Here is a 24,940-nt window from a genome sequence, read left to right as displayed (position 1 = left end):
TCTTGCATCACCAATTTTCCTTTCCTCTTTATTGGACCAATCACATCAGCTAAACATCTCCCATCTTCAGAAAAACAACAGCAATAAAACTTGGTCCTTGACTGCATGCCCTCTGCAAACCCATTCTTCTGCTTTCCCTTACAGATGACCTGGAGACCTCGTCTGGGCTCTCTATCCATTTCTCTTCCTCCAGTTCTTTCCTCTACTCTCCCCAGATAGCCTTTCCTCCAGCAGTCTATAAAAACTGCATTTGTGTTTGTCACCAGCAGGTCCAGCTCCCAGTCTGTCAAATCCAACAGTCACTTCTCAGTCCTCATCTTACTTGACTTTGGTCTTAGCTTGCTGTGGGTGCTGTAACAAATTACCATAAATGTCATGGCTTGAAACTGCAGAAATTACACACAGTTCTGGAACCTGGAAGTTCAAACTCAGTGCCACTAAGTGGAAATCGGAGCCATGATTTACCCTGGACTTTCCAGGAAAGAATCCATTTCTTGCTGCTTCCAGCTTCTGGTGGCTGCTGGCATTCTTTGACTTGTGGCCACATCAACCTGACGTCTGCCTCTGTGGTCACCATGCCTCCTCCTCCTCTTCTGTGTGTCATCTACCTCTGCCTCTCTCTTGTAAGGATACTTAACATTGAATTTTGGATCCACCAGGATAATCTAGGATGATGACTTCCTGTCAAGAACCTTAACTTAAGACTCTGTATCCTTATATGGTAATACTTGCAGATTCCAGGATTAGAACTTGATATCTTTGAGGGCTATTATTCAGCAACTATGGGGGCTTCCCTGGTGGTAGAGAATCTGCCTGCCAATGCAGGAGCCACAGGTTCGATCTCTGGGTAGGAAGATCCCCTGGAGAAGGAAATGGAAACCCACTCCAGTAGTCTTGTCTGGGGAAATCCCACGGACAGAGGAGCCTGGCAGGCTACAGTCCATGGGGTGGCAAAAAGAGTCAGACATGACTTAGCAACTAAACAACAACAACAACGTTCAGCAACTAAAACCTTCTAGCAACATTTAACACAGTCATATTGCTTCCTTCTTCTTAAACACTTTTTCCATTTGACTTCAGGGAAGTGGCCCTATCTTGATTGATTGATCCTTTCAAAATTGTGGCAAAAGGTACAAAACAAAATCTATCACCATATCCGTCTTTAAGTGTGCAGTTTAGTAGTGTTAACCATATTCACACTGTTGTACAACAGATCCCTAGAAGTTTTTAACCTTGCAAAATATGCAACCCTATGCCCATTGAACAACTACTCATTTCCCTCTCCCCTCTACCCCTTGGCAACCACAATTTTACTGCTTCTATGAGTTTGACTACTTTAGATACTCTGTGTAAGTGAAATCATATACTATTTGACTTCTTGTGACTGGATTATTTCATTTAGCATAATGTCCTCAAGGTTCATCTATATTGCAGCATGTGGCAGGATTTCCACCTTTTTAAGGCTAAGTAATATTCCATTTATATACATATAACACTTATGTTTATCTGTTCATCCATGGATGAACACTCGGGTTGCTGCCACCTCTTGGCTAATGTGAACAATGTTATTATGAACACAGAAGTACAACTATCTCCTCAAAATCCTGCTTTCAATTTTGGAGATATGCCTGGAAGTGGGATTGCTGGATATGTTAATCCCATTTTTGATTTTTGAGGACCCTCCATCCTGTTTTCCAAAGCAGAAGTACTATTTTATATTTCCACCAACAGTGCAGTGCACAAGGGTTTCAATTTCTCCACCTCCTTGCCAACCCTTGTCATTTTCTGTCCTTCTTGATTCTTGTTTTATGTTACTGTCAGTTTCACCTCAGTTTCTCCTCTCGGTTTTATTCATCTTCTCAATTCCTAGGTCTCGGTGTCTTTGTGCATTTTTATGTTTATGCTCAACAGCCACCCCATCCCACCCCTGCCCCCCATCGATCTCATTCAGACCCACAGCTGTAAGTACCATGCTTAAATCTCTCAAATCTGTATCTTAGTTACTAGTCTTGCTACTGATCTGCAGACCCACATATTCAACTACCTACTCAATCTCTCCACATGAATGGGCATCTCAGCCTTGATAAGTCCCAAACAAAATTTTTAATTGTCTACCCCCTAGACCTGCTCCTCATGGCAGTCAACGGCAGTTCCATTCCTCGGGTTGCTCAGATTAAAACTACGAGGATACCTTTTTGCTTCTTTGTTAACCACATCTGACCTCCAATTGACCAGCAAATCCTTGAACTGTTCCTTCAAACTATGTCCAGAATCCCAGAATCATTCCCTGCTCTCCTCCCTTCCACTGCTGCCACACTGGCCTAACCACCTTTATTTCTTGCTTGACCATTTCCATATTTTACTGTCTTTCCTGATTTTGCCCTTACTCCTTTCAGTCTACTCTTCATGTAGCAACTAGAGTGTTTGCTAATAAAAGGTATGTCACAAGGAGTAAAAGCTCAGTTCTTTACAGGGTATATAAGAGCTAAATAACAAGGCCCGTGGGCATCTCTCTGATTTCATCTTTCATCTTTTCATTGCAATACAGCTACAGCGTCTCCTTGCTGTTCCCTAAAAATGGTGAGCTTACTCCTGTCTCAGGGCCTTTGTACCTTCCGGCCCCTCTAGAATGCTATTCTTAGAGTTGACCTCACTTTATTCAGGTGTCCGCTCAAACACTAACTTATCAGAGGCCTTCCATGGCCTTCTTGGCTAAAAAGAATCACCCCTCCTTCTTACACCTCTCATCCCTTTTACTCAGTTTTATGTTCTCTCTTGGCGTTTATCACAACCTGATGTATTTTATCTTTATTTTTTATGGCTTGTATTTCCTACTAAAATATAAGCTCCCTGAGCGTTGGGAATTTGTCTGTTTTGATCATTTGTGAATCACTGGTGCCCACAACAGTGCTTGGCTCATGGCAGGCTTTAAATAACTCTTTGTAAAGTGAATGAATGAAGCACCTATAATACTTTTGTTCAAAGAATCATTTCCCAGAAAGGGGCTTGCTTTTTACCATCACTTATAGATGGGCTTTGAGAGTTTTTGTATTTTAGAACTTAAAAAAAATTTACAGGAAGTCAGCTTTAAATCAGGTTTTCTGATGGACAGTCTAAATGTTGCCCTTACCTGAAGGTGAGAGGATTTGACACTAACTTCCAGGTGATACTCCTGAGGCTTGTTTCATTTAATTTTAGGATATCAATATGAACAGAATGATAAGTACAACAGTGGAAAGTTACCTTCAAGAACTCATATTGTGTTTTCCACTATTTGGGGAAATACCTCTGAGGCAAACCAGAAACCAATTTGCAGATGAAGAAACAACAGAGAGATCAGATGACCTGACCAAGGTCACAGATGAGGACGACAAGTCAATACTTAAGTCTCTGAGATCTAGTACTTTCACTAGAAAACCCCAGAAAATACAATCCTATTACTAGGTCTTTCCTGTAAAAATGACTAGTTTCTTCCACAAAGCAGGGCCAAGGATGGAGCTCATGCTGCTGAGGATGGGTCAGGCTCAGGGCTACTGTGTCCTCCATTACCAACGCACAGGCAGGACAGGCCTGAACAAGCATTTTGTGGAATAATAGGTCCACAGAGTCCTGTTATTCTGTTATGCAATGCTGACTCTGCTGAAGAGGAATGAGTGTTCAGACCATACTTGTACAGTGTGCTAACCAAACACACCAAAAGAAGTATGTGCAAAAGAGTCAGAAGAGCTGTTCATGCCTGGTTAGAGCATTATTCACTTGGCTGAGGGCAACGTACACTGTCATGCAGTTGAGGCTAAGATAAATGGGCCACTTCACAGACAGGCATGGTGATTAGCTGTCTGTATAGAAACGTATTCTCAAATTTCTTGAGATAAATGCTTTCATTGCTGGTGAGTTTAAAATTAGGATGATACATTTATTTCCGGCTGGCGAAAACATAACATCCTAGCAAATAGTTTTCAGAGGCACTGAAAATCTCCTATAAAAACTTTCATTATCTGTCAAACTGGCATCAGGGCAACCTACGTCAATTACTACTGCCAGCCTCATCTTTCAAAACCAGCCTTCCCTCCTCCTTGCGTTTTCCGCCCTACCAAGCATAGAAGGATCAAGGGATGTGGTCTTCTCTCATCCTGAAGAATATTTCCATGACAATCACACCAAAACTGAGTGGAAAAGAGAGGCAGATGTCCTTTTAGTTTCAACATATGGATATTCATTAACCTTACCCACACTCGTTTACTTTGGGTTCTAGCACACAAGGCTTATATTTATGACTAATGCCTGGGCAGGCTTTCTTTATCTTTTGCCTTGGTTGAAGAAGCAAATTCTGTTGGAGTTGCTAGAGAATTCTGCGGTTTATAGACACTCATTTTCAGAAACGCTGTGTGTCTTGAGAGGCTGCTTAGTGAGTGACTGGATTCTTGCCTCTAGCACACCTTTCCACTTCTTCAGCAAATGTCAGATGGGTCGTGCAGATGTGGTGCACCCACCACCGAGGAGCAGACAGGAATGGGACGAACAGAAGTGGTCAATGGCTCAGGGAGAGCAGCTATTTAAAATAGCTGGAGAAGAAACAACAACTAGCCCTGCATCTACCCCAGCACACTTGCTCGGCCATCGTTCAGGCGACTCCTCATTAGGTTCAGTTCAGTCGCTCAGTCGTGTCCGACTCTTTGCAACCCCATGAACTGCAGCACGCCAGGCCTCCCTGTCCATCACCAACTCCCAGACTTCACTCAAACTCACGTCCATCAAGTCAGTGATGCCATCCAGCCATCTCATCCTCTGTTGTCCCCTTCTCCTCCTGCCCCCAATCCCTTCCAGCATCATTAGTTAAATGAACCCAATTCATCTCACAGAAGTCTAATTAATACTCTGACATTACAGAGACACTGAAATTCCTGGGATTTGGTCCAAAAAACCCTAACATCAATAGTCCCACTTGCTTGTGAAGTGCTTTTTATTCTAAGGGTTCTACATATATACAGATGTCAGAACAGAATCTTACATAAAAGTCTGTAAAAATTACTAAAGTTGTGGTCTGGTGAGAACAAAGAGAGCACACGGTTTATATGAATGGTGGTTTGATTCATACCATTTACTGTGGTGGTGCAAAGGCTGGCAAACTCAAACACCCAACAGGGACTTCAGAGGAGACTTGGTATTTCCATACAGTGCTCTGGTGTCATGACAAAACCTTATGAATTTAATTACACAAGGGGACCTGTTTGTCATTTATGAAAAACACCAAAAAGACATAGTTCCAAAACTTCCAGTCTTCCTTTACCTAACAGATCATTCTTTCTCAACAACTGGGTGGCCTGATTTAATGTAACTGTCTATTACGCAGAAGTCTTGCCAGACTTCTGGCACTATTTTCCTTTGGAATCTCAGTGTAATCAAGAGATTTCAGGTTTGCCTACTTAAGGTGTCAAGCAATACTGGGAGCCAGGGGTAGAACAGAAAACCAGACACAACGCAGTTTCCAAGGAGGTCACACTCTAAAGGTAAAGCTGCTGAGACAGACCCATAAATAGGCAATTTCAACATAGCAGCTTGTGCGCTATGAAAGGAGAAAGCCCAGGGTATAACAGAGGCCCCTAGGAAGGACATCTAACACATTTCTTTTCCAGAAAGAGAAAGAAAAAAAAAAAAGAGAGAGACAGAGTTTATAGTACTCACATGAAATACAGTGATCTGTTAAGAAAGAATTTCTCTCTAAGTAGTGGGTAGTGGTTGCCAGGGGCTAGGGGTGAGGGATATGGGAAGACATCAGTCAAAGGGCATAAACATCCAGCTATAAGACAACTAAGTTCTGGGAATCTAATGTATAGCATGGTGACTATAGTTAACAATACTGAATTATATACTTAAAAATTGCTAAGAGAGCAAATCTTAAACGTTCTTAGAACATACATACACACAACAAAGCTAATTATGTGAGGCAATAGATATGACTAACTTTATTGTGGTAATTATTTCACAGTTATACATGTATCAAATCATTGCACTGTACGTCTTGAACTTAAACAATGTTACATGCAAATTGCATCTCCATAAATCTAGAAAAAAAGAGTCTGGTACATAAAGAGTCCCTGTGGAAAACAAAATAAGTACTAATAAAAACTTGTTTCATAATACCTGTGTTGGGGACATTGTGATTCAATCATGAATAATAAAACACTAAAGTACAAAAAAATAATAAGAATAATTTTTCTCTAGCTAATCAATGCAAAGCACTGACAGCATGCTCAGTACACAAGTACATAATTGAACCAAGTCATATATTTAAATGAAATGGTCCAAGTGAAAGTGAGAAAGGCATGGAACTTAATTTAAGTACATGACAAAAGCTCCTAAGAGAAGCAGAAAAGAAAGATGCCAACAGTCTTCTCCAGCTTTGGAAATGAATTGATAATTGATCCTCGGCTACATACATGGTCAAGACAAACTGAACCAGTGGAACTGCAATTTGAGCCAGTGGCTCAAAGAATCAGACCCTCCTGACTGGAGTTCTAATATTGTTTACTGTTACTTATCCAGTGGCAGCTGGGTCTTAATTGAACCAGAGACCCTGAATGACACAAGAAAATCTGAATAAGAAGACTTTTAATACTATAAAATTGGGAAAAGGGATCAGAGAAGAGTGGTGATTATAATTTAACATGACCTCAGCACCGAATAAGCAACAGACATTTGATCTCAGACAAAATTATTTCCCATATTGCTGAAGTGACTAGTCACTCAGAATAATCTGATCGAATGGAACCACTAATGGTCAGAGGAGACAAAAAATGAGCCCAGCACAGCCCTGGAAGGAGAGAAGACTCTTCTCTTCATTAACAGGCCAAGGAAAGGAATCAGATGAAGTAAGTTTGGCAACTTGACCCAATTCAGAGAGCGTATCTGTCTCCACCAGCTGCCTCTTTCTGATTGGAGAAGACATTGTGAAAGGTGCCTACACACTGAGTTACTGATCAGACCACGAGTTAAAAGAATGAGCCTGAAAACAGAGAAATAGACATCTGGCACTTATATCCAGGTGTTTTCTCAAATGGATTATTATCTTTTGGTGATTTTAATACCAAGACTATTATAGTGAAAAGTGAAAATGCATGTTGCCAAGTTGTGTCTGACTCTTTTGCGACGTCATGGACTGTAGACCGCCAGGCTCCTCTCTCCATGGGATTTCCCAGGCAAGAATACTGTAGTGGGCAGCATTTCCTTCTCCAAGGGATCCTCCCAACCCAGAGATCGAATCCAGGTCTCCTGTATTGCAGGTGGATTCCTTACTGTCTGAGCCACCAGGGAAGACCTGTTATAATTATTATAACTATCATAAATGTTAGTCTAGTTTTTATTGAATTAAAAATCATATCAATAGTTGATGAAGGGTAACAAAAGTAACCATTCAAAAAATCAGAGTCTCTAACAGGGATCAGCACTGGAGTCACTGTGCTCCTGTGTCAAAGACCATTTTTGGTCAGCCATATACTGGGACATGAAACTTTGGCCTACATCTGCCTACTATACCCCCTACCCTCCCACCATTAGTCCAAAGTTCATTCTAGAGTCAGATATAAACCTTCTGTTGTTATCCTAACATAGGAATCTACTGCTGCTGCTGCTAAGTCACTTCAGTCGTGTCCGACTCTGTGCGACCCCATAGACGGCAGCCCACTAGGTTCCCCCATCCCTGGGATTCTCCAGGCAAGAATACTGGAGTGGGTTGCCATTTCCTTCTCCAATGCATGAAAGTGAAAAGTGAAAGTGAAGTCGCTCAGTCGTGTCCAACTCTTAGCGACCCCAGGGACTGCAGCCTACCAGGCTTCTCCGTCCACGGGATTTTCCAGGCAAGAATATTGGAGTGGGTTGCCATTGCCTTCTCCAACATACAAATCTACTTCTGCCTATAATTTCTATGACTTGTTTAGAAGGTAAGAGATGGGGTATTTTTAAAAGTTAAGATCTAAAATCCACTGTTTTGCTTTGCACTTCATGATTTTTCTCTAAATAAACTTAAATGTGGTGAGTGAAGCAGAGTGTTAGAAGCAAACATAATGTCAAACTGAGGATTTCAGAAGATTTGGAAGACAGCAAAACAACCCAATGTAACTTATCATGGCCAACAGCAGATCTAAGAGCTCACTAAATACGAACAGATCACTTTTTTAAAAATGACATTTTCATTCTCAATGATCTGAGATCTCTGTTCTTCTCAAACCCTCATTTAGCTTCCAAAATAAAAACACAGTCCATCACTTCGTTGGGTCCTTTCCCTTTTGGGCTCTACTCTGTCCTCACCTCTCCAAGTATAATTAAGGCTTTTGATAAGAGAATTTGAGCAGCAGGCCCCAAGAAGGGTATGTCCTCTGTACTTTCTCTGCAAAAAGCCATGCCACCTGTTGGAAGTACAGGGAGACATGGAACCCACCCAGGTTTAAAGTCACACTACTACCTTTCAGTTGGATCTTTTGCCCTATATTCACTGGTTGAGTTTCTTAAACATTCAGCCTCAGTTTTGTCAACTGTAAAATGGATATATGAAAGTATCTAGTTCTTAGGGTTGCTGTGAGGTTAAAATAAGATGAGTTATGTTTGCATGGTGCTAGGATAGTGCCCTATACACAGTACATGTTTAACAACCTCTGGTTGTTCTTGCGAACACCAGGGAGGAGAGACAGGCTGCACCAGCCTGTAGAAGTAGACAAGAGCATTACTTATTTTGAAAGCTAAGTGGGGCTAGTGTTGACCATTTACCGTTTGGGCAGATCCTGGCTGTGAGAAATATTATACTCAGAACTCCATGGTCTGTGTCTTGGGGTTGTCTAATAATTGAAGGTAAGTATCATCTGAGGACTTTTTCCTCTATAGCGACTTGGGCCATGAGGGGCTATTCTGACTTCAAGTTCCCAATGCTGAACCACAGAGTAGAACTTTGTTCTGACATTTACTCATCTCTTTCTTCTTCCTTCTCTCTCCTGATATGTGATCATTTCAAACACTGAAGTCATTCACTGAGGTAACACTATAGACCTGATCTTCTTAGAAGGCTTATATTTCAAAATTTCCTCCCCCTACACAATTCTTCTTCATCTAGTAACTAATACATTAGTAAAATGTATAATGATCTCGACTAAAATTATTCATCAGTTCAGTTCAGTTCAGTCGCTCAGTCGTGTCCGACTCTTTGCGACCCCATGAATCGCAGCACGCTAGGCCTCCCTGTCCATCACCAACTCCCAGAGTTCACTCAGACTCACTTCCATCGAGTCAGTGATGCCATCCAGCCATCTCATCCTCTGTCGTCCCCTTTTCCTCCTGCCCCCAATCCCTCCCAGCATCAGGGTCTTTTCCAATGAGTCAACTCTTCTCATGAGGTGGCCAAAGTACTAGAGTTTCAGCTTTAGCATCATTCCTTCCAAAGAAATCCCAGGGTTGATCTCCTTCAGAATGGACTGGTTGGATCTCCTTGCAGTCCAAGGGACTCTCAAGAGTCTTCTCCAACACCACACTTCAAAAGCATCAATTCTTCAGCGCTCAGCCTTCTTCACAGTCCAATTCTGGGGATGATTAATATTTAAGTAGTACTTCATCACTGACAAGAGGTCTTCCATGTATATTATGTCATTTTGATTTCATAGCTGTTTGGGATGGCAAAGCAGATGCTATCATTCCTATTTTCAGACTAGGAAACTAGGGTTTAAATGAATGAACTGACTTCCTCTAGCCCATGAAACTGTTAAGTGGACCCTACGTTAGGAACTTGGGGCTTCTGGGTTGGTCTGTGAAGTGAATCAGGACAGAAAGCTGGTGTTTAAAGTAATTCAAAATGGATTAAAGATCTAAACGTAAGACCAGAAACTATAAAACTCCTAGAGGAGAACATAGGCAAAACACGCTGACATAAATCACAGCAGGATCCTCTATGACTCACCTCCCAGAATATTGGAAATAAAGGCAAAAATAAACAAATGGGACCTAATTAAAATTAAAAGCTTCTGCACAACAAAGGAAACTATAAGCAAGGTAAAAAGACAGCCTTCAGAATGGGAGAAAATAATAGCAAATGAAGCAACTGACAAACAACTAATCTCAAAAATATACAAGCAACTCCTGCAGCTCAATTACAGAAAAATAAATGACCCAATCAAAAAATGGGCCAAAGAAGTAAACAGACATTTCTCCAAAGAAGACATACAGATGGCTAACAAACACATGAAAAGATGCTCAACATCACTCATTATCAGAGAAATGCAAATCAAAACCACAATGAGGTACCGTTTCACGCCAGTCAGAATGGCTGCGATCCAAAAGTCTACAAGCAATAAATACTGGAGAGGGTGTGGAGAAAAGGGAACCCTCTTATACTGTTGGTGGGAATGAAAACTAGTACAGCCACTATGGAGAACAGTGTGGAGATTCATTAAAAAACTGGAAATAGAACTGCCTTATGACCCAGCAATCCCACTACTGGGCATACACACCGAGGAAACCAGAATTGAAAGAGAGACATGTACCCCAATGTTCATCGCAGCACTGTTTATAATAGCCAGGACATGGAAGCAACCTAGATGTCCATCAGCAGATGAATGGATAAGAAAGCTGTGATACATATACACAATGTAGTATTGTATATACCACAGTATATGTATAATACACAATGGAGTATTACTCAGCCATTAAAAAGAATACATTTGAATCAGTTCTAATGAGGTGGATGAAACTGGAGCCGATTATACAGAGTGAAGTAAGCCAGAAAGAAAAACACCAATATAGTATAGTAATGCATATATATGGAATTTAGAAAGACGGTAACGATAACCCTGTATGCGGGACAGCAAAAGAGACACAGATATATAGAACAGTCTTTGGGACTCTATGGGAGAAGGGAGAGGGTGGGATGATTTGGGAGAATGGCATTGAAACATGTATATATCATATATGAAACAAATTGCCAGTCCAGGTTTGATGCATGATACAGGATGCTTGGGGCTGGTGCACTGGGACAACCCAGAGGGATGGTACGGGGAGGGAGAAGAGAGGGGAGTTCAGGATGGGGAACACGTGTACATCCGTGGCGGATTCATACTGATGCATGGCAAAACCAATACAATATTGTAAAGTAATTAGCCTCCAATCAAAATAAATAAATTTATATTTAAAAAATAAAGTAATTCAACATAGTGAAACAAAGATATGAAGGAACAAACAGTGTAAATAAAGAAATTTTTAAAAAGAGAAACCTGAAAAGGCTATAGAATATATAATTACAGAATGAAGGTGGGGCTGGGGGTTTAACTAGCTCTGAGTAGAGAATCTTTATAATTTTTGTTGCCCAGTGTCTCAGGGTATCTGCTTGGGTTGAGAGAATAGAAATCTGTGCCCCTAAAAATCTCGGCCTTTTCTTCTACAAGCAAGGGTTACATTCCATTTTTATCTTAAAGTCTTATCCATTTTGCATTCTATTCCATGTTTAATATAAAATTTTAAAAAATAAGATAGAGTGAAACTTTTACCATGTTAATCCTGGTACATGGTTACATTCTCCCAGTTTATAAAGCTGCTATGAAATTCAGCTGGAGTCCTAAATACAAATGTTATTTCATTTAAATCTAAAACATACACATAATATATAAACATATTTTAAATGTTTACATATCTTATATATTATAAAATTTATATATTTGTGTTTTAAATATAGACAAAATATATATTATCAATATAGAATGGAAAAATGAAAATGTGTATACATATGTATGGTATATATGAAAAAAAGTAAAACTATTTGATTTCACAGCTTCCAAAAAAATGTTGTGAGTCAGTAAAACCAACCGTCTCTTTACCCCCACAGTTTACATTCAAGGTCTGGACTGTGTGATGACCTCCATGTAATTCTAACCTAAGACCCAAGACCAAGAGGGAACTCTCTCAGAATAGCTCTGCCTCACTTGGGGCACCACCCTGATGGTTCCAACAGGAAATGTCACAGACTGGTTTAGCAGGGTACCACTTTGCAGACCTGCAGCAGAAAGAGACCCTAGGTTCCAACCATTTTCTACTTAATACCTATTATTTTCTCTGATCAGTCGTTATTTTTAAGTAAGGCATTTTATGAAAAATAAAGTCACTCTGTACACGGGAAATCATTAAAGCAAGTTATTTGGTAGAAAGGACCGCCTCGCTTAGGAAACGTGCATTGGTCTGTTTAAAGGCAGAGCTCCTAGGGCTGCTCTGGGAGGGCGTCTGCAGGGTGGCATGCACCCTTCCCTCCTCCTCCCCGGCGCAGGCTTGGATGGAAATTAGCAGTTGCAGCCTGTGACTAGGCCCCATTGAGCTGTCCCACCCGCGGCTGCTCAGGAAGCACAGGCCAGCAAACAGAATGAAAGGGGCCTTTATAAATTGGAGTCGGTTATTTCTTAAGCAGAGTCTCACATAAAGACTTTTTTGTTTCTTACTCTTTAGGAAAAACTGAGCTCCTTGTGAACAGTCTTTGGAGAGGGAGGAGAAACTGAAGATGGGGAAGAGGCTCATCAGAGATGCTACGCGCCTGGGGATGATGGAGGGGGAGTGGGAAGTACCGGAGGCTTTTCTGAGTAAATGTTCCTGTGTCTGGTGGCTGGTTGGGAGTGGGGTCCTGGTGCATGGTCAGGGCTAAGAGGTGTGGGCTGGTTACAATCACTCAGGGTCTTTTCCCCCAGAAAAGGGTTGATCTTTTGCAAGGAACAATAAAGAGGAACCCTAGTGTGCTGATCTCCAGAAAAATGTCAGGCAACTAGTTTTTCTATAAGTAGAGTTAATTATCTTTTTTTTCTTTGCTTTTTATCTAAAAAACTACATTTTTCCCCCCTGCTGTGCCACACATTATCTTAGTTCCCACCAGGGATCGAACTCTTACCCTATGTAGTGGAAGGGCAGAGTCTTAACCAGTGGACCACCAGGAAAGCGACTACATATTAAATTTTACAAGATTCACAAACAATTTTCTTCCCATCATACTATCCTAGTTTGTCTCTTTTTACTAAAGAAGCAAGATCTTCTAAACCAGCAGTCCCCAACCTTTTCGGCACCAGGGACCAGTTTTGAGGAAGACAGTTTTTCCATGGACCGGGGTCGGGGGGATGACTTTCAGACGATTCAAGTGGATTACATTTACTGAGCACTTTATTTCTATTATTATTACATCCATTCCACTTCAGGTCATCAGGCATTAGACTCCAGAGGTGGGAATCCCTGTTCTAAACTATTTTGGATATCCCTCAATCTAAGGAAGGTGTAGGAAAAGGCTGTGCAGAGTTTTACAATTTGCCTTACTTGGCTGCCACGTAATTGTACACATGTGCACACAGGAAAAAGATATATACAAGCTATCAGTTTATTCCTTACTCATTAAACAATTCAGGTACCAACTGAACCAGGTAGTATTCATGAAAACAGAACAAAGAAAAAAGTGATACGACTTCAGAGATTTAAAAGCATGAAGAAATAAAGAGAAAAATTATGCTGCTTATTACAACTCTGCGTTAGCTTCATTAACACAGAATCTGCAGCAGACAGAAGTCAGCTAAAGTTAATGCTTATAATTTTTAAATGAACTTTTTTGTGATTTGAAAACTCCTTCCCAAGTTCAATTAGTGAGGTCTCATTAAGTTGCTTAAAAGAAAAAAACTCATTGCCTTAAAAGAATCCACATCTCAGCATCTTTCGTCCTGGCATTTATCTCTGCTGCCTTATGGTACTGGCTGCACTGCGCGTGTGACAGAATTATGAAGTAAGCACTCTAATATCCTGTACATATCCCATACCCAGAGACTTAGTCATCTTCATGTGTCCTAAGAAAGAAGAGGCCCTATGGGCATCCAATAGAGCATTCTATGGTTATAGCCCCTCTTCCAGCAATAAGCAATTGCCCCTTTAAACCATGCTGAAACAAAGGGAGGTGTGATAGGAATAGTGGAAATGTGAATCTTGGAACCTACACACTGTTCTGTTTATTTGTTTGCTCCAGTGTCTTGAGCATTCTGCCTCTATTGGAGTCTCATCCTTTAGAGATAATTTTCTTTCAGAGGATATTGATAATAGCAACACTCTTATTGAGCACTTACTATGAGGCAGCACTGCTACAAGTTCTTAATTCATAGAGTTCTCCTGCTATGCGGTAGGCACTAATATTATCTTCCACTTTTGGAAATGAATGCACAGAGAAGTTAAGAACCTTATTCAAGCTCACAGCCAGTGGGTGACAGAGCTGGTATTTAAATTCTTACATCTGGTTTCAGAGTCTGTACTAAATTATATACTATACTATATAGTCTTTCAAGACTTTGGATCTGAAAGGGCTTCAGAAATTATCTCATTTTAATTCTCTCATTTTATAGAAGAAAAAAATGAGATTCAGTGAAGTTAGGAGACTTAACTTAGGGACATACAGCAAGTTCAGCAAAGTCCACAGCACAACCAACATCACTCCAATCCTAAAGAAATTTGTACATACTGTTCTCTTCTCTCTCTGCCTCCTCCCTGGTCCTTAGCAGAATTTAGGTCTTCCTAAGAAGGCAATGGCACCCCACTCCAGTACTCTTGCCTGGAAAATTCCATGGACGCAGGAGCCTGGAAGGCTGCAGTCCATGGGGTCGCTGAGGGTTGGACATGACTGAGCGACTTCACTTTCACTTTTCACTTTCACGCATTGGAGAAGGAAATGGCAGCCCACTCCAGTGTTCTTGCCTGGAGAATCCCAGGGACAGGGGAGCCTGGTGGGCTGCCATCTATGGGGTCGCACAGAGTTGGACACGACTGAAGCGACTTAGCAGCAGCAGTAGCAGTAGCAAGGAGCTAGGAAGACAAACTCATTGGAAAAGTCCCTGATGCTGGGAAAGATTGAGGGCAGAAGGAGAAGACGGTGTCAGAGGATAAGATGGCTAGATGGCATTACTGATGCAATTGACATGAAATTGAGCAAACTCCAGGAGATGGTGAGGGACACAGAGGCCTGGTGTGCTGCAGTCCATGGGGTCACAAACAGTTGGACATGAATGGGCGACTAAGCAACAACAAGGAGCTAGGTACCCTTCTCAAGATTCCATATTGCCTTTCATGTTTCCATGACCCCAACAATCGTGTTTCATCAGGCCTCTGTAAATTCATTATATCTTGGTTAAGAAAGATCAATATTGACAGAAACACAGGAAAAATTCACTATTGAGGCATTCTTGTTATCTTTCACTGTCAAATAGGATGAAAGGAAGAAGAAACTAAGAACCATTCAAGGAAGACTATTCTAAGAGCTCAAAATCCTAATGCTCACCTGTCTTCCTATTGTATATCAGGGCACCCTGTTACCATCCTCCTGAGGATTTCTGTATCACAATTTGTAAATACACACACACACACACACACACACACACAGAGTTGTGTTTTTATTTTCTGCCTCCCCAGCTAGACTGTGAGCTCCATGAGGACAGAGGCTTTATCTATTTTTATTTGCCTATAAATGTCTAGAACCTGGTATATAGGTGTTCAATTAATATTTGTTAAATGAACATACAACGAAAACTCAGCAACAGTTTTAAAAGATAATGTTAGGCTGCTCCATATTTTGCCTAACAGACATCTGTTTTTCAGGGCCTGTTGCCTTTACTCAGTCAATGGACCACATCCATTCCCTAAGGCTGAACGTGTTCTAACAGTCAAAGTCTTAAGTAGCAGAGGCCTAATTGGCTCACAAATCTATCTTTCATTCACGGTCCAGGAACCCACTGAGTGGGACTGGCTATACTGTTAAACCTCAATCATCAAACTAAGTAGAAGGAAAGACCAGTCTAAAACATCTAAGTCATGGGATATACTGGGGGGAGAATGTATAACTGACCATTGAATAGCTTGACGGTTGGGGAGAAACCCTCCTCACAGCTGAAAAATTGGGCTTAACTTATAGTCAGCCCTTCCTACACATGGTTCCTCTGCATCCACTGTTTGAAATCTAAGGATTCAAATTATCACAGATTGTGTAGTACTGTAGTATTTACTATAAAAAAAATCTGCTTATAAGTGGATCCATGTAGTCTGAGCCCACATTGTTCAAGGGTCAACTGTATTACTTTTAAGTTTCAGGGTAACTTAAAGTATGTGAGCAGAGCTTTCTGCTAGATATTTCTCTGAAGACCTGCTTCAAAGACCAGATAAAATAACTTGTGTTTGGTATGTTCACTTTTTATATGGAAAGAGCTGTTTCAAAAGACTTTAAGGATCTTCAAAAACAGATTATTCTTTTAATATTTTAAATGTTACTCCGACAATCTTGCTTACACATTACTGCATTATAATCACTTGCATTATTATCCACAAAGAAGAACTTTGCTGAGTAAAATTAAATGTCAATCCAGTCACTATCTGAAATGAAACCAACTATGAATTAATGGAATTTAAATTGGCCTAAAGCTTTTACTCTAGCTGAATTATAAAAACTTTTTTAACTTCTATTTCCTTAATGATGATATATAAGAATTTCTCCAAAAGATAACGCCTTGTTTTTTAACTCTTTCACAATGAAGACAACATAGTCAAACAAGCGGCGTTAATTTTGTGTGTAAGTAACCAATCTGCTTTAGTTTCTATTCTATAGCTGGATCTGAGTAAAAACTGTCTCATTTTTATGCAGTATGTGTTAGTACATTTATTTAGTTACTTATTTTGAAAAGTGTAAGTTATTGGAAAGTGAAAGTGTGAAACTGAAAGTCGCTCAGTTGTGTCCAACTCCTTGCAACCCCACAGACTGTACAGTCCCTGGAATTCTCCAGGCCAGAATACGGGAGTGGGTAGCTATTCCCTTCTCCAGGGGATCTTCCCAACCCAGGGATTGAACCCAGGTCTCCTGTATTGCAGGCGGATTCTTTTCAAGCTGAGCTACCAGGCAAGCCCAAATTATTGGAAAGAGAGTCTACAAAACATAAGGTAGGCACTCTCTCATGGTGACCCTGCCAAAGATGAAAAATTGCTTTTATTTTTAGAAAATACCTTTGACTTGCTGTATAGCAGAAAGTAACATGACACTGTAAATCAACTATAGTCCAATAAAAATGCAGTAAAAAATATTAAAAATATCAAGAAAAGAAAATACCATTGAATTAGTTGGGATGGATAGATATTTTAAAAATTTAGACTCATCGCTTAGCCTCATCTCATCCAGGTGAAACTGAAAAGTCTGCTCTCTTTTTAAAATGAAGACAGGAGTCAACTTTATATTTTTAAAAATGCTCTCTCCTGGGACTTATGTTTACATGGGAACTACTAAGCAGCAGAACTGGCTGAAAGCTGCTCTGTGCAGTGCAGAGATAGTGCAGCTCTTTACCAACGTGTACGACCACATTTGGATGATACAGCCAAATCTTACTAGGTCACAACCTTGGCAGCTGTCTTTGACACCGTCAAATAAAAATGCTTTGGGGATCACTTCTATCCCACTGTATCCAGCTGTTTTCCCTGTCACTTCTGGCTCATTACCCTGTAGCTTCAGTCTTCTTTCCTTTTCTGGAGAGAAAAGTGGGGCCTGGTTGTTAGTTTTTAATATAATATAGTGTGTCTGATGATTAATAAATGATCAAAAATCCAGATTTGCTTTTGATTGAAATACATATGGCTAAATTGCTCAATGGTATGGTTCTGGTTTTTGTTTTACAGCCTGATTTTGACTTTCAGGGAAAAAGAAAACACCCTTGATTAATTCTAAATGCCTTTCATTAGAGAACATTCAGTACATTCAAGATTTATACCATTCTCTGGATGTTAAGTGGGCTTCCCCAGTGGCTCAGTGGTAAAAGAATCCACCTACAGTGTAGGAGCCACAGGAGACGTGGGTTCAATTTCTGGGTCGGGAAGATCCCCTGGAGGAAGGCAAGGCAGCCCACTCCAATATTCTTGGACAAAGGAGCCTGGTCAATTTTAAGTAATAAAAAAGACACAGTTCTAATAAACTCAGCACCAGGTTAAGTTTCTGGCTCTAACTCCACAAAATGTGTTGTGTCTTGCAGGAAGATGCCAGAGGATGTTGCAGTATGAAGAAAACCAACCACATCATTGCCATCCAACAAATGGGATGCAGTTTTCTTGTGCTCTCCTCCTGGGGCTTAGCAAGTACATCTATGGAAAAATCAATCCTTCTCCATCACTCTTCCTGGCAGTGGCTGGGTTTTGCTGGGAGGTGTTGGTTGGAATACTGCTGGTATTTTGACTCCAGAGCATTTGGGGATTGTTTTCACTTTTGATGGAAGGAATTTCAGAAAGGCAGTATCATTTTGAAAGGGAGAGGGATTAGCTGAAGTTGCATTCACATGCCAAAGTGCTACCAAAGGCTTAAGGAAATCCATTAGACCGTGCCTTCCCTAGCCACCTCCTCCTCCTTTCTAGCTACCAACTGCTTTTTGGTTTTTAGAAAATACATTTGTGTAAGTAAAAATCTGTCTTACTCTTGGCAGACTCAGCCTACCTGTTACCCAAGTAGCCCTAGACAAATGTAGCAGTGTATATAAAATCAGATTTCCAGTGATGGGTAAGGTCTGAAATAGATTTTGCTTCTTAAGCCTCACGAGCAGGGAACACCTGGGGCATCTAGGTAATGTTCCGTGCATCCTTCCCATTTGTCTGGGCCTTCTGCCTGGCCTCAACCCCCAATGGCCTCACCTTCCTTCCTGAATCTTAATAAATGCTATTAGATAGGAAGCTGGAGAAAGAAATGGCAACCCACTCCAGTATTCTTGCCTGGAGAATCCTGTAGAGAGGGGAGCCTGGTAGGCTGCTGTCCATGGAGTCACACAGAGTCAGACACAACTGAAGCGACTTAGTAGCAGCAGCAGCAGATAGGAAGCAGCTCTCAAGCTGGCAGATGGGCCTGGAAGCTTGACACAATTCACTACCTGACATCCCCGTTTCATCGCATGGCACCCCAGGATACCTACACCAACTTGACTGTGGCCCAAGGCACCCTGCCCTGCCCCCACCACACAGCAGGAGGCTGGGTCTCCCTGGGCCCCACTCCTATGCTCCTGGCTTTCTCCTCTATCACCGACCTCTGATGAAGCGGCACTAGCTACAAATCCTGTTCTCCCAGGGGAATGTGTTTAATTTGATTAATTTCCATTTCTTTCATTTTCAGAATTATTTTGGTGGTAAAATTTTAGCACTCTAAGATGTTACAACACTGGTATCCTGGAGACTGAAATATGAAATAGCAGCACAGAATAGGTCCTTGTGGAAAGCCAACATGCAAATTTTCCTACCATGTTCTGCCAACGGGGCACTATTCTCAGCTATTCCATACATCTCTGGGGGCAAATAATGGAGACATTCCAGCGCCCACTCAATCTCTGTGTTTTTTTTCTGTCTAAAATAATAATAGAGCTCAAACATGGCTTTCTAGCTAAAATTCATCTTTTATTAAACACTATCAGCTACCACTCAACACAAGGAACTTACATATAGAAATAAAATTATGTAGATAGAATGATGCCTGATTTCATTAACTGAATCATTCTTCATTCATTTGATGCCTACTCTGTGTAGTATGTTGTATAGTAGAGAACAAAGAAATAAACAGGAAGAGTTTATAAGAGTTCCTGTTCTCAAGGAATTTATCTTCGAGGTTGAGTTTTATATTTTCTTACAGCTCCACTGTATCCTTTGTATTTCTAATGCCTCCTGTAAAAATGACAGTAAATATAGGTTATTCTTACAATAAATACTGTTGTTACTTGTCACCTACTGTCACACTCCCAGGGGAATGAAAAAGCCCAGAGGTGGCGTTCTGCAGTGTGTTTCTACCTCAGAAAAGGAGTACAGCATTTGGCTCCAAAGCTCTAAGAACATGACCTTTATTTCACAAATGCATGCAAAAATGATTAATCCAGGCTAAGTATATGTTCCTTTCAAAGAACTAATTCAGAACAATGTGAATTTTTCCAAATAGCACTTCATCACAAAACATTTTAGAAAAACATTAATATTTTTTCAGGAGAAATTATATTAAGGGCCTAACATTCATATAAAGTATTTTTCCCAATACAAATATCACTTTAATCTAGCTAGGAAGGAAGGCATTGGCAAGGATTGGAGCTTGCTTAAAGAGTGGGGTGAGCTCCACCTCATAGTGACAAGTCTACTACAGAAGAAAACAGGCAGCTGTTAATGTATCATCATATTTACCCATTTCCCCCTATGTTTCCATTTATCCCAGGATTAATTTGTTTTCCTGCTGCTTCTCTAAATCTTCCCATATCCTGAGAGCAACTTAGATGTCTTCTGTGAATTCATTTATGCTCTTTGTTCTTTTCATTTTATTTGAGGCAGTAGCAGTTTACAAGGAACAAAACACGTAAGTCAGTCATAATTGCTACACTGAAATACTTCCTTTTCCCTCATAATGGAGCAGAGGCACATTAAGATAAAACATTAATTTGCCTTTCTTACCCATAAGCTAGTTAACAGCTTTGACAAGCCTCTTTTCCTTTAAGGATGAGGTCCTTATTCTAAGAAAAGAACAAAGATGAAAGGGAGCATAGGGAACAGATCACTGAACTGATTAATATCCTTCAAGTTCTAAACATGGTCAACGTTTCTGAATAGCTGAGGCACAACAGTAAGTACTTTCCAGAGTTGCATAGTTTTCTGACAAGGCAAAGCAAACTCATAAATAGGAAGAAATGCCCCTGAAGTTAAATCCAAGGGGGAAATCATGAAGTGATAGGCTCTTCGGCCCTTCTTGAAGGCAGAGGGCAAGGAAGTAAGCCATAACAGGAAGCTATGGGTATCTTTTGTCCATTTCCCCTGCCTTACTGAAAGAGCTTCCGATCATACTATCTTCAGCTTTCTTCCAAAGCTATGAATATGTGAGTGACTCTGGTCAATATTAAAGACCAAATCAAACCTGTATTACACTTAGAAAAAAATCCCCAAACCAATATTCAAATAAAGTGTGGTCAAGCTAACGAACCAGTAGGAATCTGTCCAACAAATTTCATCTGCCAAGAGTAACATTTCTCTGTTACTGGACGCACCAGATCACAGCTACAAAGGAGCTCCCTTAAACTCCTTTATTTAGGTATTTCATTTACAAATGAATGAATGAGTGATAAGCACCTGAAGTACGTTAATCACATAGTCTATTTAAAGCTTTAGCTACATAAAAACTGAGGACATCTCATTATTTTCAGATAGTGTTACATAGGGCTCAGCACCCAAGATGATTCACCAAACTTCCTGTCAAAACAGTTTCCATTTATTTGAATTTCTTCTTCATCCTGGGCATCCAAAGCAGGAAGGATTCTTCAACAAGATTCAAGGAGACACATCTCACACGCTAGTAAAACAATGCTCAAAATTCTGCAAGCCAGGCTTCAGCAATATGTGAACCGTGAACTTCCAGATGTTCAAGCTGGTTTTAGAAAAGGCAGAGGAACCAGAGATCAAATTGCCAACATCCGCTGGATCATCGAAAAAGCAAGACAGTTCCAGAAAAACATCGATTTCTGCTTTATTGACTATGCCAAAGCCTTTGACTGTGTGGATCACAATAAACTGTGGAAAATTCTGAAAGAGATGGGAATACCAGACCACCTGACCTGCCTCTAGAGAAACCTATATGCAGGTCAGGAAGCAACAGTTAGAATTGGACATGGAACAACAGACTGGTTCCAAATAGGAAAAGGAGTACATCAAGGCTGTATATTGTCACCCTGCTTATTTAACTTATATGCAGAGTACATCATGAGAAATGCTGGGCTGGAAGAAGCACAAGCTGGGATCAAGATTGCCGGGAGAAATATCAATAACCTCAGATATGCAGATGATACCACCCTTAAGGCAGAAAGTGAAGAGGAACTAAAAAGCCTCTTGATGAAAGTGAAAGAGGAGAGTGAAGAAGTTGGCTTAAAGCTCAACATTCAGAAAACGAAGATCATGGCATCTGGTCCCATCACTTCATGGGAAACAGATGGGGAAACAGTGGAAACAGTGTCAGACTTTATTTTTGGGGGCTCCAAAATCACTGCAGATGGTGACTGCAGCCATGAAATTAAAAGACGCTTACTCCTTGGAACGAAAGTTATGACCGACCTAGATAGCATGTTCAAAAGCAGAGATATCACTTTGCCAACAAAGGTCCGTCTAGTCAAGGTTATGGTTTTTTCGTGGTCATGTATGGCTGTGAGAGTTGGACTGTGAAGAAAGCTGAGTGCTGAAGAATTGATGCTTTTGAAGTGTGGTGTTGGAGAAGACTCTTGAGAGTCCCTTGGACTGCAAGGAGATCCAACCAGTCCATTCTGAAGGAGATCACTCCTGGGTGTTCTTTGGAAGGACTGATGCTAAAGCTGAAACTCCAATACTTTGGCCACCTCATGTGAAGAGTTGACTCATTGGAAAAGACTGATGCTGGGAGGGATTGGGGGCAGGAGGCGAAGGGGACGACAGAGGATGAGATGGCTGGATTGCATCACCAACTCAATGGACATGAATTTGGGTGAATTCCGGGAGTTGGTGATGGACAAGGAGGCCTGGCATGCTGCAATTTATGGGGTCACAAAGAGTCAGACACAACTGAGCGACTGAACTGAACTGATGGTCACTGAGGTCAGTGTTTCTTTATCCACATCTCTTTGGGCCTACCGAAGCTGTCTAGGATGGCAATCCTCTTCCATTTTACCTTGATCTGATATCTATTTCTTGTTGCCCAATGACCCCTATGCAATGATGCTGCCATATCTGGCAGCCTCTAGCTGGAATAAGAGTGGAGACAGACACAGAGAAGAGCAAACATGGAACCATTACATCCTCAAGAAACAAGATGATGGCAACTTAAATACCTTCTGCCAAAGTACATAAAAAAGCAAGCAAGCAAAACCCTGAACAAAAACAAAAAGCTTTGAACCTTATACTCAAAACAGTGACTCCCAGTATTAAGCGCAGAATTGGAAATTCCTACCCAAACATAGCTCAAATAGATCTACTAAATATGGCAAATAGGGTAAAAATTTGAAATTGGGCCAGAAAGAATTTTGTGAGTCCCTTATAAAATTCATTCATATAAATTAAAAATAAATCATTTGGCTATTTGTAGACATGACATGGGCCTAGGGATGAAAATATGTTTGTCAAGAAACTAAATGAATTATTGGCACTGGTCTTTATTAAGGAAACCACTGGGGAGATTCAATCTGAAAATAATCTTGGGAAAGAGAAATGCTTGAGCAATTCAGTCAAACAGTGGTCAATGCACATAACATTCTCAACCAGACTGACTAATTGCATCTAGAGAAGTTACTAGGCCAAGATGGCTCTACTCAAGAGTTTTAAAGAGAAAGTAAGGGTGAAATTGTGTAGATATTGGCCAAAGCACCATTAAAATCAGTAAATGTGAAAAACACCTCAAAATTGGGCAAATTTTTAAGGTGGTTAAAACTCATAATATTAAAAGTATGAATAAAGTCATTGAAGGTTTATTTATCAACTCCTGTTAAGACACTGGACAGACTCTCTGGAAATTTCTCATTTTAATTTCTGAATAAAACAGATACATTCCACTTGATGTGGTGGTTACTAATAGTGGTAATTATAGAAAACAAGTTACACAGAAACTTGTGGATAGCTTCCATGTAACTACATAGAAAACAACAGAGATACTATTAATACCTATATGACATTTCTTTTTCATATAATACCAACTTTTCCTGATTATAAAATAGTACATGTCACTTGAAAAAAAATCTGAAAAATTCAGAGGTTTAATACGAAAAATATAAAAAGCATCTTTAATTCTACCACATAGAGATAAATTTTTAATGACATTCTTTCCATTATTTTTCATATATTTTGAATGAAACACATCAATGAAAAAATATTTCACATATACGTGCAAAATTTTTGCTGTTGTTGGATCAGTTTCAAAGGCATATGGAAGGCCTGGATCTTAATATTAGACTTAAAAATGTTACTTAAAGGTTGTAAACTTCACTCCCACAGAAATTTACAGCTCTGCAGCAGTACTAACAGCCATGAAACTCATCTCTTTATTTGGCTCACCTCTTTCCCATCTGTTGCCTCCCTTCCCTACAGCCTTTCTAGGTTTCTGCTGGATCTGTGGATGACAGGGGAAAAGATCACCAAACCCTGTATCACACTTCCATTGTACAGATCCCATCAGTAGTAACTGTGGTCTTACATTCTTCCCTTCAACTTTATTTTTATATGTGTCTGTTTTTCCCCAACTTTAAACTTTTAATTGAAGCACAGCTGACTTACAAGTTGCATTACTTTCAAGTGTACAACAGAGAGATTTAGCTACACACACACACACACATATATATTTTCTAGATTGTTTTCCCTTATAGGTTATTACAAAATATTGATTATAGTTCCCTTTGCTACACAGTAAGTCCTTGTTGGTTATCTATTTTACATATAATAGTATATATATCATATGTTAATTCCAAATTCTTAATCTATCACTCCCCACCTTTTCTAATTGGTAACTGTAAGCCTGTTTTCTATGTCCATGGGTCTACTTCTGTTTTGTATTGTATAGAAGTTCAATTGTATATATTTTTTTAGATTCCACATATAAGTAATACCATATGATATCCCAACTTATTTTTTAAAATTGGAAACATACAGAAAAGTTGAAAGAATAAAACCATATATCATCCACCTAGATTTAACAACTGTCACTTCTGCCTTTTCTGTCTCCCTACCCACCACGTGAAACTAGACAGCAGATATCAGACGGCTCTATGTCTGAACATTTCAGCAGTAGCATCCCTTTGAAAGCAAAACTCTTAAGATTACAGGTTAAGCAAACTCCCAGCAGAGTGAATGAACTTTAGCGATTTATCTAAATATTTATTTTAGCCTTTCCTAGGCCATCTCCCACCTCAGGGGAAAAAAAAAAAAAAAA

General features: G+C 40.2%; 1 protein-coding gene across 6 annotated transcripts in view; it reads right to left on the bottom strand.

Moving 5' to 3' along the window:
- GNG2 (G protein subunit gamma 2) overlaps positions 1–24,940 on the bottom strand; it is a 129,700-nt gene that overhangs the window by 49,789 nt on the left and 54,971 nt on the right. Inside the window, exon 1 of one of the 6 annotated variants that reach the window (XM_069596177.1) lies at positions 24,070–24,119. The exons of the other annotated variants lie outside the window; for them this stretch is intronic. The gene's annotated coding sequence lies outside the window, so the exon portion shown is untranslated. Of the gene's footprint in view, positions 1–24,069; positions 24,120–24,940 lie in introns of those variants that run through there. 6 annotated transcript variants of the gene reach the window in all.

This window comes from Ovis canadensis, chromosome 7 (genome assembly GCF_042477335.2).
Source record: "Ovis canadensis isolate MfBH-ARS-UI-01 breed Bighorn chromosome 7, ARS-UI_OviCan_v2, whole genome shotgun sequence".
Taxonomy (NCBI): domain Eukaryota; kingdom Metazoa; phylum Chordata; class Mammalia; order Artiodactyla; family Bovidae; genus Ovis; species Ovis canadensis.
This window is presented reverse-complemented; position numbering and strand designations above follow the sequence as displayed.